At 37.0% G+C, this 15,255-nt stretch overlaps 1 protein-coding gene across 3 annotated transcripts in view; it reads right to left on the reverse strand.

Moving 5' to 3' along the window:
* Cpr (Cytochrome P450 reductase) overlaps positions 1–15,255 on the reverse strand; it is a 177,561-nt gene that overhangs the window by 95,881 nt on the left and 66,425 nt on the right. Inside the window, exon 1 of one of the 3 annotated variants that reach the window (XM_081770603.1) lies at positions 2,731–2,981. The exons of the other annotated variants lie outside the window; for them this stretch is intronic. The gene's annotated coding sequence lies outside the window, so the exon portion shown is untranslated. Of the gene's footprint in view, positions 1–2,730; positions 2,982–15,255 lie in introns of those variants that run through there. 3 annotated transcript variants of the gene reach the window in all.

Genomic DNA, 15,255 nt, shown 5'->3' on the forward strand with positions numbered 1-15,255 from the left:
CGTTTTCGGATTTTACGAATATTCAAAAACCTTCCCTTTTAAAGAAAAATCAACATATATTAATATAAGGTTTAAACTCAGGGGAACAATAAACTCTTGTTTTACTTTCCGAGTTTGCACAAACCCCGATGAATGATTCAAACGTCACTCATTTTTATAGGTACTTGACGGATCTTAAAATTTCGGCAAGTTTTAGAATATTCCATTAATAAACAAATAAACAGTAAGAGAATAATATCAATTATGTTACAAGAGCTACAAGAATAGACATTCCAAGCAACATCCATACTATTCTTAATAGAAATATGCAACTCTAACTCTATGGCCTATGGAACCCGGAGGTTCAATGCCGCGTTCACAAAAGCTCTCCATCGACTTCTGTCCTTAGCCAACTGGATCCAGTTTCTACTTTGTATTCCTATTTCAGCGAGATCCATCTTAATATTATCCTCCCATCTGCGACTAGGTCTTCCTAATGGTCGTTTTCCGATCGGTCTTCCAGTTAAAACTTCGAAAGCGTTCCCATTTTCTTCCATTCTGGCTACATGCCCTGCCCACCTGAGCCTCCTAGATTTGATGATCCGAACAATGTTCGGTAGACGATATAAATTTCGTAGTTTCTTCTTATGAACTTTCCGCCATTTCCTAATTCACATCCCTTCTGGGTTCGAATATTCGTCTCAGAATCTTCTTCACAAATACAGTACTTTCAGTTTACGTTCTTCCCTCAGAGCAAGCGACCATATGAAACTGTAATATATTTGGAGATTTTGGTACTTTTCAAAGACTGGAGAATGAGATCAGGGAAAATCTACACATTATATACCTAGCCCTCCCAGCCCTGGGCTACATCCGCCACTGTTCTTATGATCCGGCTACCATTTAGAAATCCGCAACAGAAATAAAATCTCGCTATTGAATTTAAGTTCTGCTAATCTAGTTGTCTGGATTCTTGTTATCCCGTTCCCTAAAATCCTTCCAACTTTTTTTTTTTTTTTTTTTTTTGGTTCTAAGGTATTTTTGAAAATCGAAATCTTTTATGTCCACTTTTATGCCTTCTAGGTGACGGGGAGAGTAATTAATACAAATGAATTATTATAAAGAACTGGAAGAATGAGAATATAGGAAGAAGTCCGAAGAAAACATGGACACAAACTCTCACGACTTGGTATTGAACCAGGGACCCTTCGCACCAGACTAAGCGCTCTACCTAGGATAGCCAGATGTCCTGCTTTTGGCCGAACAGTCCGGCTTTTGCAGGTTCTGTCCCGTTTCCGGCTTAATAGTCGAGCCGGACGCCCATTTGTTTTGCTTTTCAGTTAGTCTCATTACAAATGTTTAACTTTCCATTATTCTGATAGCTCCATGGCTCAGTCTCAGACATTTCAGAATTTGCAAATTATCATCAGTACATTTTTGTAAGTTGTAAAGTAAGTAAAGTTTAGAGTTCCAAAATTTGGTAGCAAAACCATTAGATTGACAACCCTGGCCAGGTCACATCAATTATAAATATCCGTCTGCTTCATATATTCCTTCCACCTAGTAAAGTTTAATGCAAACGGGTATTTTCATTAATGAATGCTGTTTGGATAAAAGAACGCAACCGACTTAATATCTCCACAGTTAAGTCCGAACTTCAAGTTTGTTTCAACTTTGAAGGAAAAAGTGAGAACGGAACATGCAGAGACATATTTAAGGGTCTTCCCTACAGCGAAATTAAACTACTGCTAATTTTAGAGTTTTTCTGTAATATCTTCAAAACAAATAAAAATACTCGAAAAGCAGAAACGTAGTGAACTAGATAATATGATTTTGCATGTGATACCGCTATCACAACTCATTTATCTGCTTTCCATTTGCAACTGTAGATAAATTTAGCATTTTTTGCGGGTTCTGTAAATAGCGGCATACCAAAAGGGGATAGGTGAATTGTGGTAAAGGTATCACATGCAAAATCGTATTGTCTAGTTCACTACGTTTCTGGTTTTCGAATATTTTTTTTTATTTCTTTTGAAGATATTACAGAAAAAAACTCTAAAATTAGCGGTAGTTTAATTTCGCTGTAGTGAAGACCCTTAAAGAATTCTTGCAGAACAAGCGTCTATTGATAAAGCCGCTCGAGGAGCAGAGAAATATCAATGAGGTAAGAAACATGTAAATGTAGCTTTCCCAGATTGCTTGAGCCAAAGATGTCTAAATGCAATTAATTAATTGAATTGTCATATATGGGGAAAAGCTTTACATTTTTTATTTTTTTAAGTTCAGCTTTCTAAGTCAGTGTGTCCGGCTTTTTTAATCATTGCCTTGTGGCCACTCTAGCTCTACCACTGAACCATCATGCTTTCAAAATATTTTCAAGAAGCACAATATTTATATAACAGAGTCGCAGATCTGTGCATTAAAATTTGTCTGAAAAAAAAAGAAAGAAAGAAAGAACAGCGCGTGTAGGGAAAAGTGTTTTTACTGACTAGTGACATATTTTTTTTTACCATTTTCTTAGACTTGCTAATTACTTTATCACAAGTCACTTGTACTTTCATCATCTTATATTTTCAAGTGCAATTAAATTATGTTAAATGTATGATTTACAAATACGTTTAGTTTTGAAAAAAAAAAAAAAAAGTTAAAAATTCTGGAGTGGAATATGGCACTGATAATCAACAATCAATTTGCTAACAAACTTCGAAACTTCAATGCTAATTGAACTCTTACGGAATTTATCATACATACCTGGTCTAGTGTATTCTTGGATAACTTCCTTTTTTCACTTCTCGTATCTTACTATTGCATACTGCACCAACTCACAACGCGTTAGTTCAAGGGCACCCAACTCCCCGTAAATTGAATTTCCCCTTTTTTCCAGTATTGTTATTCGTACAAAAATCTATTGCACAACTAAATAAACAATTTCTCCGAGTGGCATAAAACACTGTCACAATACTCGCACAACTTACTGCCTACTAAGCAACTAATCCACTGATGCTCAAGCGAAGAAATCTTTTTTGATCTTGCAACACTAGTCGGTCAGCGATTGGTTGCTCAAGTTGACGTAACATTTTGCTTGTATCACGTCACAGAGTGGTGCCGCAGTTCAAGTGGGGGTATCAGTGTCCGCTTTTAAATCGACGAAAATATGAACAGTTCTTTTCATTGATGACACTATTTAAAACATACTTTTCAACAGTAAACTGTATCACTCGGTTTATTGACAATTTTCTTCGCTCAATTGCTAGTGAAATCCAAGCCGGAGAAATCAGGAAAAAAAAAAAAAGTACGATACATGAAAAATGCTCGTATTGATAATAATTGGTATATTGCAGTCAGTGGTTCGGACTCTCCGCAAGCGTCCTATCAATAACCCCCACTCACTCATCCCTCCAATTTTTTTTACACATTTTTTTACGTAACTATAAAGTTAAAAGCACCATTACAATTTCACAAAATAGTTCGAGAAAATGTTACGTAAAAATTAATACGTATCACAAGTTCTAATACGAAAACCACTGGCTTAGCAGTAGGAAAATAAAATGAGATCTTTAAGTTTTACGTCCTACGATTATGCGGGCAAGGCTAAAGGAGACGGTGATAATGAGAAATGAGTAAAATGGTGGAAAGAAAAGTGGGAGGAAACAGGAGAACCCCGAGAAAACCTGTTGGCTTAGCACTAGGATCGTTCATTTCTGGTGCAATGGCTCGCTCCTACTCCAATATGAGCTAGTACTCAATAATAACGTCTCTGTGGATTTTCTCGGAGCTCTCTGTGAGGAAGGGAAAATGAAATGAAATCTTTGAATTTTACGTCTCACGTTTATGCTGGTTTGGCTAAAGGAGGCGATGTGGAATGAAGAAAGTGGGAGGAAACCGGAGAACCCCGAGGAAACCCACGCACACGGTGTTTGTCCACCACAAAGTTCACTTGGCGGGGGCTGGGATCGAGCCCGGGACTCCAAGTACCAGAAGTGAACGCTCTACCACTGAGCCACCGCGGCCCCTCTGTGAGAAAGCGGTACGGTGGTTCAGTGGTAGTTATTACCTCTAGTGTATGGAGTTCCAGGGTCAATCCCCGACCAAGCAAGTTTGTGGTGGACAACAACGTGTTTGTGGGTTTTCTCGGGTTACTCTCGTTCTCCCACTTTCTCATTCCACTAATTCTTCCATCATTATTCACTTGCCTTAATCATTGTCTCCCTTAGACTAAAAGACATAGTCCTAGGACGTTACACTGAAATATTTCATCTCTGTTTCTTCCTAATTCCTCATTTTACCAACATTTTTTTCATAAATCAATAAAGTTGCATTTCCCCTTTTGTTTCTTTAAGTCCGCAAGGCAAATTTGTATGACAAACTGAAGAAAACGAAATGATGGTTTTATGTCCCACGATTATGATCTGTAAAATAAAAGAGACGTGATTAATGAAAGAGAATTATGGAAAAATTGGTGGAATGAAAATCTTAGGAGAAACACGAGATCCGAGAGAAGATCCACTGGTGCGATGTTTGACTACAAACATACGTGGCCTGGTATCGAATCAACGACTCCTCGCACCAAACGTGACCGCTCCACGACTGAGTCTTACTAAAGATTTCGTTCATGTATCATAAATATAGGAGGAACGACGACAGTAAAAGCAACTGAACTTTAAGGAAAAACTGGGGGACTTACAGGACAGAAGCAGACCACTCTACCCTGCGTAACTGGCTTTCTGGCCTGCCTAGTTACGTTATAATAAATATACTAGAAAGTCACATTGGTAACACACATAAAGGGTTGTCCGGCAAGTAATGAGACTAGCCCTCGCACGGCGCTCTAGTCGTCAACAGCGCGTTCGCCACGAGCAGAACTAGCGGTAGCGGATAGCTAACCAACGCTACCTGGATCAGTCGCTTCCGAGCTCTGATAGAGTAACGAACGCTTATCGTGCGAACCGTGTATGAAAATGACGTCGAAGTTTTTGGAAGCTCAAAAGGCAGCGTTCGCTAGAGCAACGATACAACATTAAATTTTGCTTCAAGCTTGGAAAAAACTGCTTCAGAGACGTTCATTATGATTAAGAAGGTCTACCAGGACCAAGCTCTGTCAAGAGCCCGGGTTTTCCGTTGGCATGAGATTTCAAAAATGGACAGGAAAGCGTGGAGAAGGATGAACGCTCTGGACGCCCTTCGAGGAGCTGTATGGACGAATATTTCGTCAAAATGTAAGAACTCTTGGACTAAAACGGTCGTTTGAGTATGAGAATGATGGCCAAAGAATTGAATCTATCCAAAACAGCCGTGTACGAAATTGTTAGTGAAAATATGAACATGTGCAAGATTTGTGCGAAGTTTGTGCCAAAACTGCTGCATGACGGACAAAAGAAGAAACAACCGACTTGAAAAAAACAACTACATTTTTCGCTACTATGTCCGGGAATATTGTTTTAACTAATCAGAAATCAGGAATCTACAGACGAAGTGCTATGGGATAAGGTATCGTACTTTATTTTCCTGCCATCGATACCAGCAAGGAACAACGATACTATCCCGCGAATAACATGCGGTTACTTGGTTGATATACAGTGCACGCCTTTTCTATTGTTGTAATCATAGATCTAATTAAAAAAAAAAAACTACAAATAAATTACGTAACGTTACAAAAACAGGCACTGTACCTTTTTTTTTATTGGGCCGTTTCGAAATTGTCTACTATAGTGTTCAGCATCATATCACAATAAAATGAATTACTAAAGCATATCATATACAAAACCCACCATCAAATATAGAAATCTTATTCCTTATCTTGTGCCTATATTTACGTCCAGAAGCGATCCGCCATACCCGAATGACCCTTCTGAATGCACGTTGGGACTTAAACCTTCTGTCACTCTTATGCACAGATAGATTAGAGTTACAATATTCTGAAATGCTAAAATCCAAACAATAACTTAGAATGTATTGTCCTTATTACCTGACTAATATACTGAAAGCATACACAGTATAAACACAACAGAATAACGGTGTGTCATTTATATATGACAATATGCTTAGAAAATAATGTGACAATATGTTCGGGAAATGTACGCAGACGGAAGTTTTTACTCTCAAAATGCTCACGCATGGTTTATAAACGTGATACAGATCTTAAATGCCTAATTACCTCGAAATTATACGTTGTGTGTGTGTTTTTTTTTTAAAGTATTTTCAACTTATGACTCTTCTCAGGAGTCAAATTGATGATGTGGGCGGACAGACAATACATTAAGATGAATCTTCAAATGATTACAGCTTCTTGTATTTGGGTCAAGTATACACAAGCTAAAATAGAAGGCAACGTATGGCAACACAGCCACTCAATATCGCCCTTCAGTCAAGGTTACAAGTACTCTGTTTGAAAGTGAAGTTCATGTGAATAACAACCATATAATTTGAAAAGCAAATCCGCGTCCAGCCAGTCTTTCACCTCACTTATTTACTGCCATTTTCCCCCCCATAGCACGATTTAAACAGGTTCTGTGCTTGTCTCGAAAGACTTTTTAAAAAATACACTACATTATTTTTCACGTTAAATTGCATGGACATCCATGGAGCCTAATCAATACAAACAGCTTACCAAATGAGCATTGGAACAACATCGGGTAATATTGAGATGGATTGCATGCAATGATTGCGTACTCCAGTATCCCTCAAACTAATTTCAAGTGATGATCACTTTTATTAGTCAGAATGTTCTACAGACTACCTTAATGTTGTCCCCTTCGAACGCAAATTTATTCTTAAAAACATGTTTTGAGTATAAACTAATATACTATTAAGTCTAAGACCACAAGAACCCACAATGATCAGTGGACCAGTTTGAGAAACTCTGGCAATGTGTGTATATTTTTTCTATAGATATTTTAGAACAAACCAGTTGCGAATGCTCCAAAAGCATTGCCAGAACAAACTCAAAAATAATTAATTTTCCTATTAACTTTCACAGGTTTTATACCAATTGTTCTATGCACTTTTTTTTATTATACTCATTAAGCAATTCTTGTAATATATCTATCTATTTATAATTTCCTTGAGTATTAAATTTTTTCCACATGTTTTGCTTAAGAGTACTGTTAAAACATTCTACAATATGTTGTTTTACGAAGACGCATGGTCAAGATTAATAAATTCGCACAATATCATGTCTCTATGACTTACGGTTCCCGAGATATAGCTCCTTAAATCTCCCGAAATGTTTTTTTTTTTTTTTTTTTTTTTCAATATTTAAGTTACCATTTGGTACCAGAATGTTTATACCATTCTTTTAGGTACTGGCCAACACTAGTATCATCTCTCTATGACTTACGGTTCCCGAGATATGGCTTCTTAAATCTCTCGAAATTGGAACTTTTTTTGGGCCAATATCTCGGGAACGGTAACAGTGACGCGAAAAATTCCATTACTTCTTTCAGACAGTTCTTGGTGCTCTATCGAATGGAGGGGTCAAAATTGAAAAATTCGCAAATAACAGACATAGAGAATTCACTAACAAATTTTTAAAGTTCGTTGAAAATGAAGAGCTCCCAATTATGTAAACACAAGAACCGCATAATTTGGAGGTGTTTTAGGCTACACTCCTCTACTAGTGCCGGTGAAATGCCACATTTCGGGTAAATACTGAAAAACTGATAGTGGTAGTGTTGTAGTGAGACGTTAATCTGGGATCATGAGAACAACTGAAGAGCCAAAATCTAAAACCACTGTCTCATTGGCTAAAGTGTGTTTAGGAATTTGTGCAAAACAGTTTAATTCTGACCGAGGTCATTGGGCTACATGGCTACCACTGTTTGCTATGCTCAGATTCGGAAGTTAAACTGGAAACCCTACCACTACCACTTCCTCTGAGGAGCCAGTTCTTTTACAACGCATAATCATGGCACACAGACAAGAGATATCCTTGTCACGGATAGCATTAGATCATCATGAACTGATATATTCATTAAAGGTACGGTAAAATTAGTTTGCGTTAATTCGAACTCGGTGTCCAATTAAACTGCTGCCTCTTTGGATTATATAACTTGAAAACTTTGAAATGTATCTCAGATAAGTACATTTTAAAGGAAACTAAAGTTCAACTGTTCAGAAATTGAACTGACATTTTCAGTTCAACACTGCAAAAATATACTCTATACAGTAAAAAATATGCAAGTTGTTCCCAATTCCTGATGGTTGATGGCAGCTCATGTAGTTCCGATCCCACGCTACGCTTTAAGTACATGTCTCATATAGCCTACAAAGCAATCAACCAATAGTTGGAATTAGTGCTGTAAAAAATTCGAACAATGGATATGAATATTCGTTATTCGAATAAACAAATAATATTGGAATAATTAATCATGTAAAATTATTTTAACAATTGTTCGAAAAATGAACAATTATTCGTAAACTGAAAACGAGTATTTGGATATTCGAATAATTTTAACAACGCTAGCTGGAGATTTCAAGATTGGAGAGTAGATCATTAAAAATGATCAGGTATGCAGATAATGCGATTATAATAGCTAGAACCGAAGAAGGACCACAGGAGATGGACAAAATATAGTGCAGGAATTTTGTAAGAAAAACAAAAAATAATCCATACAAGAAAGGAACTTTGCACAGTTGACTCCTTATCAATATACTTGTACTCGACTTCCTTATCAATATACTAAAAGTCTCCTAAGATTGATCTTCAGCTTCGGCTACCATATTAGAATATGGCCGCCGAATTTCAGTTTTTCGCCGATAACTTTAAAATGGGCAGATAGCGTGAACTATAGTAATGATATGTAGAGTATGAAAAATACCCATTTTGGTGTATAATACATCTCTATAGCTTTATTCCTTTAGGAGATACATAGTTTTAAGTTTCCGATCTTTGTTAATTTGTGCAGTTGGTACAGTTTCTCTGGCAGAATTCAATCACTATAGATTGCTATTACTCAAATTGTGCACTGAAATGATTTCAGTACCAATACCCTTAAACTGAAACTGAAGAATGAATTTACCCCTCTGGCTTCCATAAATGCAGGAATAAAAATCCGAGACCATAATGTAGTTATTAATAGCTAAGAATTATTCCATAGAATTATCTATGTCATAAAAGGAACTGATCAGTTGAAAGATTGTTTCAGATATGAGTTTTCCCAAAACTATTTTCATTATTTGACAACATCTCAATGAGAAAGGATATCAAGTCATCTTTAGTATCAGCTTTTAAATGTGAAGAAATCAACTTCAAAGTACCAACGAATGCTGTTCATGCCTTAGACGGAGGGCACAGCTGCATTCTGTTGTATGGCCAAGACCAGTGACATACGGTGATATTCTTGACTGCTACATGTCGTACATAGTATTCCATTACGGTGAAAATTGCATCGTTGTTTTTTATGGATATTCTGAACAGCCAACAAAAGGAATCGAGGAACAAAGAAGAACAATACGTACAACATCGGCAACAATTCAATTTGAAGAAAACTTAGTTACGACCTGTACTCAAGCTGAATTTTAAGGCAGGGGCGTCATTTAGGGGGGGGGCAGGAGGGGGCAACTGCTCCCCCAAGAATTTGAGGAATACATATACTTTAATTGATTGTCTACTAATATACTACTACAAAACGCGAAAGTCTTATGTCGGTGGTGCTCTTGCCCCCTCCAAGCGAAGCCTGAAATGACGCCCCTGTTTTTAGGTAATCGCAATAATAAAGTTGTCTTAATTAATGCCCTGAAAGCTCGTTGTAAGTCCAAAGTGAAGGTTTGCCAAGCAGAAGCTAATGTTGATATTTCAATCGTTAGCCATGGAAAATGCAAAATGTCAAGTGCCTGTTGTTGTTATCAGTCAGGACACTGAACTTTCGATTCTGTTAACAACATTAACAAAGGAAACGTGTGATTTGTGGTTCTTGATTACTGCCTCTGGGTCTAAGAAACAGAAAACTATATTTAATACTTACCAGCAACAGTTATTATTTGGGGAAGAAATATGTGTTGTACTGTTGTTCTTGCATGCATCAACAGGTTGTGATCAGATTGTGATACAACTTCGCCTATATACCGAAAGGGTAAACTTTAAGTCATGCGTCTTCTCCAGAAAGATAAAGATTTGAGGACATCAATTTTAGTGTTCAATGATCCATTGTCTACCAAAGGAAATAACAGCAGAGACTGGTGAAAGATTTCTGTTTCAACTTTATGGTGCCAAGGAAAGCTAGAGCCTTGATCAGGATCGTTATTATGGGTACAATTTTCTCATCAGTAAGCAAACATTAAATTTCAGATTTGATCTCGCAGTGCTACCCCCAACAAATGCAGCCGCAAAGCAACAACATCCTTTCCGTGTATATCATCAGATGGAGGACTGGGAAGGAAATTCATTACAGCTTGTAAATCGAGGATGGACACAATCTCAACAATTTGATGCAGATTTGCTCAGACCTAAAAACCTGCTCCTTCTGAGTTATTGCACATAAATTGTAAAAATAATTGCGTTTGTTTCAACGCTGGGTTACCCTGTTAGCCCATGTATAGTTATTGCCAGGATGTTTTGTGTGATCTACCAGATGTTCTAGATCTGTGTAACTACCCAGGTGTTTCTAATTCGCAAGGAAATGAGGGTGAATTATATGTATTTAATATTTAAATTACATAGACAAAAGAACAAACTTTAGAACACATTTTAAATAATCATTTTCAATATAAATTCTTGTACTCTAATGTATTTTAGCATCCTTAGATATAAACATATAGTGGCATCTTTGAAAATAATATAAACACTTCAGAAATATTATGTCAAAGTTAGAGTTAGTTCAGTGATGCCCACCCCCCTTATGTCCATGACGCACCCCCCCCCCGCAATTGTCTATCCATAAGTGTTCCTCCAGGAAAGAATATTTTCGATTAATTTTTACACCCCCCTCAAACATATTTATATAGATTTTTAACCCCCCAAATATTTCAATGACGCAGTTGGCGTCATAGCCCCCCCTTGTGGGCACCCCTGGTTAGTTAATAAAAATAAACTATGCTCAATAGACGTTTATGTCTACTACAAAGTAATTATATTTATTGTAAACTATACGGATCGCCTCTTGATTTATTACTGTGTGATTTACAAGCACTTATATAGATATATAAACATATTACACAAAAATCTGTATTTTTATCCTCTTCATTTTCATGTACAGTTTGAGTAAGTACGCAATTTTGTAGTGTTCGAATTCTGCCAGAGAAACTGTACCACCTGCACAAAGTAACAAAGTTTCCACAACTTAAAACTTCTATCTTCTGAACGAATAAAGCTAGAGGGATGCATTATACATCAAAACGTGTTTGTTTATTCTTTATAATACTCTTTATAGTTTACGCTATCCCTGCTCGTTTTAAAGTTATCGGCGAAAAACTGAAAACCGGTGGCCATTTTCCAATATGGCGTCAGAAGCTCAAGATCAATCTTAGGGAACTTTTAATATATTGATAAGGAGGTAAAGTACTACAACTGTGCAAAGATCCTTGCTTATATGATTTCTTTTTCTATAAACCCCTAATTTTGACCTAAATTATTGCACTAATAGTTGACACTGGGAAAGTATATGGTATGGAAATCAAAAGTCATGAGAATATCCCGTGGAAACTCGCCCTTACGGGTTAGTAGAACAAAGAGAACTTGAAGAGATCGATAATTTCAAGTATCTGGGGAGTATTCTGACGAGAGACTCTTACTGTACCGAAGAGAACAGGTCAAGAATAGCCATAGCCAAAGAATAATTCAACAAAGAAAGATCACTCTTAACTAGCAGCCTTAATATTGGACTAAGGAAGAAGTAGATCAAGTGCTATTGGACTGCATGGGTCAGAGACTTGGACATTGCAAAAGTTAGAGAAGAAATATTTAGAGAGCTTCGAGAGGAAGATGTGCAAGATAAAATGGACAGAGAGAGTAACAAAAGAAAGTGTTTTAAAACGGGTAGGAGAGAAGAGGCAGGTTTTAGCCAGCATCCTTCGTAGGAAGGCCAATTAGATTTGACATATCTCGCGAAGAAATTGTCTTCTTCATACCGCTATAGAAGGAAAGATGGAAGGAAAGCGAGGAGTAGGAATTGATGATTTGAAAAAATAGAGGAAAACATTGAGAGTTAAAAGAGAAAGCTGAAGATCGAGAAACGTGGAAGAAACTTTTCCAGACCCAATATATAAATAGTCTAAAATAAATAAAAAGTCATTAGTCCCAGCACCTGGAGAAACAAGCCTACAAATCCATGAACGATGGTTCCAATATTGTCTACTATAAACTCGTAATGGAGCTCTTGAACTGCTTCGAGATCTAGCCCTTTATGCGGACATTCGCGTTCAAGATATGGCCTCTGTGGAAGACACGACCATGCTGAGGAGAATAATTGGATAAGATGGTCTCTACCCCCAAATTCTCAAATTTACACTGCGGACGATGACGTAATTTGCAAATCACTTCAATATATATATTTAAAAAGGTCTGCAAATGTATACATTAAAAGAGGAAACGTTTTCTTCTTCTAGTTATAACCTTGAGGAACATCATTAGTTATGATTTCAAATTAAATTGCACGTTTACATATGAAATACAATTACTTCAGTGCTGAAGAAGGACATTATTATAAACTTCACAAAAACTGAACACAATCTCATATCATCCGAAATCTGAATTCTATACAACAGTAATGAAACGAAAGCTCAAAGAAAATTACTTACATCCGCCGGAAAATTTTCATTTTTTTAAAATGAAAAATGCCCTTTCAATATTTTTTAACATAGGTAAAAAAAATCTGGTTAACATTCATTGAGTGACGAAAGCAACCCTTCCCGTCCTTTTTTTTTTAAAGGCTTTGAAAAAATAAATAATACAAATTAGATGTTCCCACGTAATTATCAAGTTGAGAAATTTTCCGACCTGAATGGTACTGTACGTTACGTAACACAAAAATACTCTTTCACGTAAGCAATAATGGCTAGATACCATTCCGGATCCCGGTAAAGAACTCGCAATAACTAACTAACTAACTAACTAACTCTATGGCCTATGGAACCCGGAGGTTCAGTGCCGCGTTCACAAAAGCTCTCCACTGACTTCTATCCTTAGCTAATTGGATCCAGTTTCTACTTTGTATTCCTATCTCTGCGAGATCCATCTTAATATTATCCTCCCATCTGCGCCTAGGCCTTCCTAATGGTCGTTTTCCTATGGGTCTACCAGTCAAGACTTTGAAAGCGTTTCTACTTTCTTCCATTCTAGCTACATGACCTGCCCACCTAAGCCTCCTAGACTTGACGACCCTAACAATGTTGGGTAAACCGTATAAACTATGTAGTTCCTCGTTATGAAGCTTCCGCCATTCCCCATTCTCGTTCCTCTTGGGTCCGAATATTCTTCTCAGGATCCTGTTCTCAAATACTTTCAGTCTATGTTCTTCCCTCAGAGTAAGCGACCATGTTTCGCAACCATACAGAACAACAGGCATGATTATCGTTTTATATATTTTAAGCTTCAAATTCCTCGACAGAATTCGCGACGACAAGAGATTTTGAACCGAATAGTAACACGAATTCCCTGCTTTTAGTCGACATTTAATTTCTTCGTGAATATGATTTTCGTCTGTTAATATTGATCCTAAATATTTGAAAGTATCCACTTTATCAAAAGTATTATTTAATATTTTAACGCCTCCACAATTTGCCGTATTACGGTCCCGACGCACTTCCATGTATTTAGTTTTCTCTGCATTTACTTCTAAACCCATGTCCCTGCAAGCGTTTAATAAGATCTCTGCATTTATTTCTACTGTTCTCCTATCATCCCCTATTAAATTTACATCATCAGCATATGCCATAACCTGGTGAATGCCGTTCAACTCTAGGCCCTGGTTGCTATCTTTGATTTTCCTTATGGCGTATTCCAGCACAAAGTTAAATAATAATGGCGACAACGCATCTCCTTGTTTCAGGCCATTTTCGACGTGGAAGCTCGTGGACAAAAATTTTCCTACCCGGACTTTACTTTGGGATTCACTTAAACATATCTTAATTAATCTAATTAGCTTTCTCGGTATTCCAAGCTCTGTAAGAACGTTGTATAATGTTTCTCTCCTAACCGAGTCGTAAGCCTTTCTAAAATCAATAAATAGTTGATGTACCGGGGTATTGTATTCCCACTTCTTTTCGAGTATTTGGCGAATGGTAAATATTTGGTCGATAGTTGATCGATTTCGTCTAAATCCGCACTGATAATCTCCAATAATTTCATCTGCGTATGGGGTCAATCTTGTTAACAGAATATTTGAAAGGATTTTATAGGATGTTGACAGAAGAGAAATGCCTCGATAATTATTACAGTCAGTTTTGTCGCCTTTCTTGTGAATTGGAACAATGATTGACTCTTTCCACTCTTGTGGCAATTCTTCCTTGTTCCAGATAAGGAGAATGAGTTTGTGTATCTTGTTCCACAATTTTTCGCCTCCAGCTAAAATTAACTCAGCCGGAATTTCATCTACACCCGGAGATTTGTGTTTCTTTAATTTCTTTATAGCGGCTTCCACTTCTATTCGATTGGGTTCTGGAATATACGGTTCTGCGGTGTGTATCTCCTTTTCTCCACGCACATTAGTTTTTGGCTGCGTGTTCAGCAAATCGTCAAAGAAATCTTTCCATCTATTTAAGAGGCTATCCGTATCAGTGAGAACTGTTCCGTCAGATTTCTTTAATATATAAGCACGAGGTTGATAGCCTTTCTTAAATTCGCTGATCCCCTTATACGTGTCCCGAATATTTTTATTTCTACTATTATCTTCAAGTTCCTTAATTTTAGCTTTCAAAAAATCCCGTTTCTTTGTTCTAAAAGTTTTGGAAGTTTCCCGCCTGATATCTGCGAAATTTTGTGTAGTTATTTCATTCGGATTTTGTAGCCACCGTAATTTTGCCTGTTTTCTCTTCTCTACTAGTTTAATGCATTCTTGGTCGAACCATGGTTTGTTCCTACGTATTTCCGCGTGTCCCAGTTTTTCTATTGCTGAACTTTTAATGCTATCTCTAATTTCAATCCAAGTATCCTCAACACTAGTGCACTCCGAGTCTTCTAAAACCGAGAATCTATTCGAAACTTCAATCTGGTATTCCTCTCTTACCTGGCTCTCTTCTAATTTCTTTAAATTAAATCTCTCCGTTTTCGGACATTGAGTATTACCTTTATTCAACGATAATCTCTCCCGTATTATCGCTGCTACCAGGTAGTGATCAGTGTCA

Source organism: Thermobia domestica, chromosome 9, assembly GCF_964235325.1.
Source record: "Thermobia domestica chromosome 9, izTheDome1.hap1.1, whole genome shotgun sequence".
Lineage (NCBI taxonomy): Eukaryota > Metazoa > Arthropoda > Insecta > Zygentoma > Lepismatidae > Thermobia > Thermobia domestica.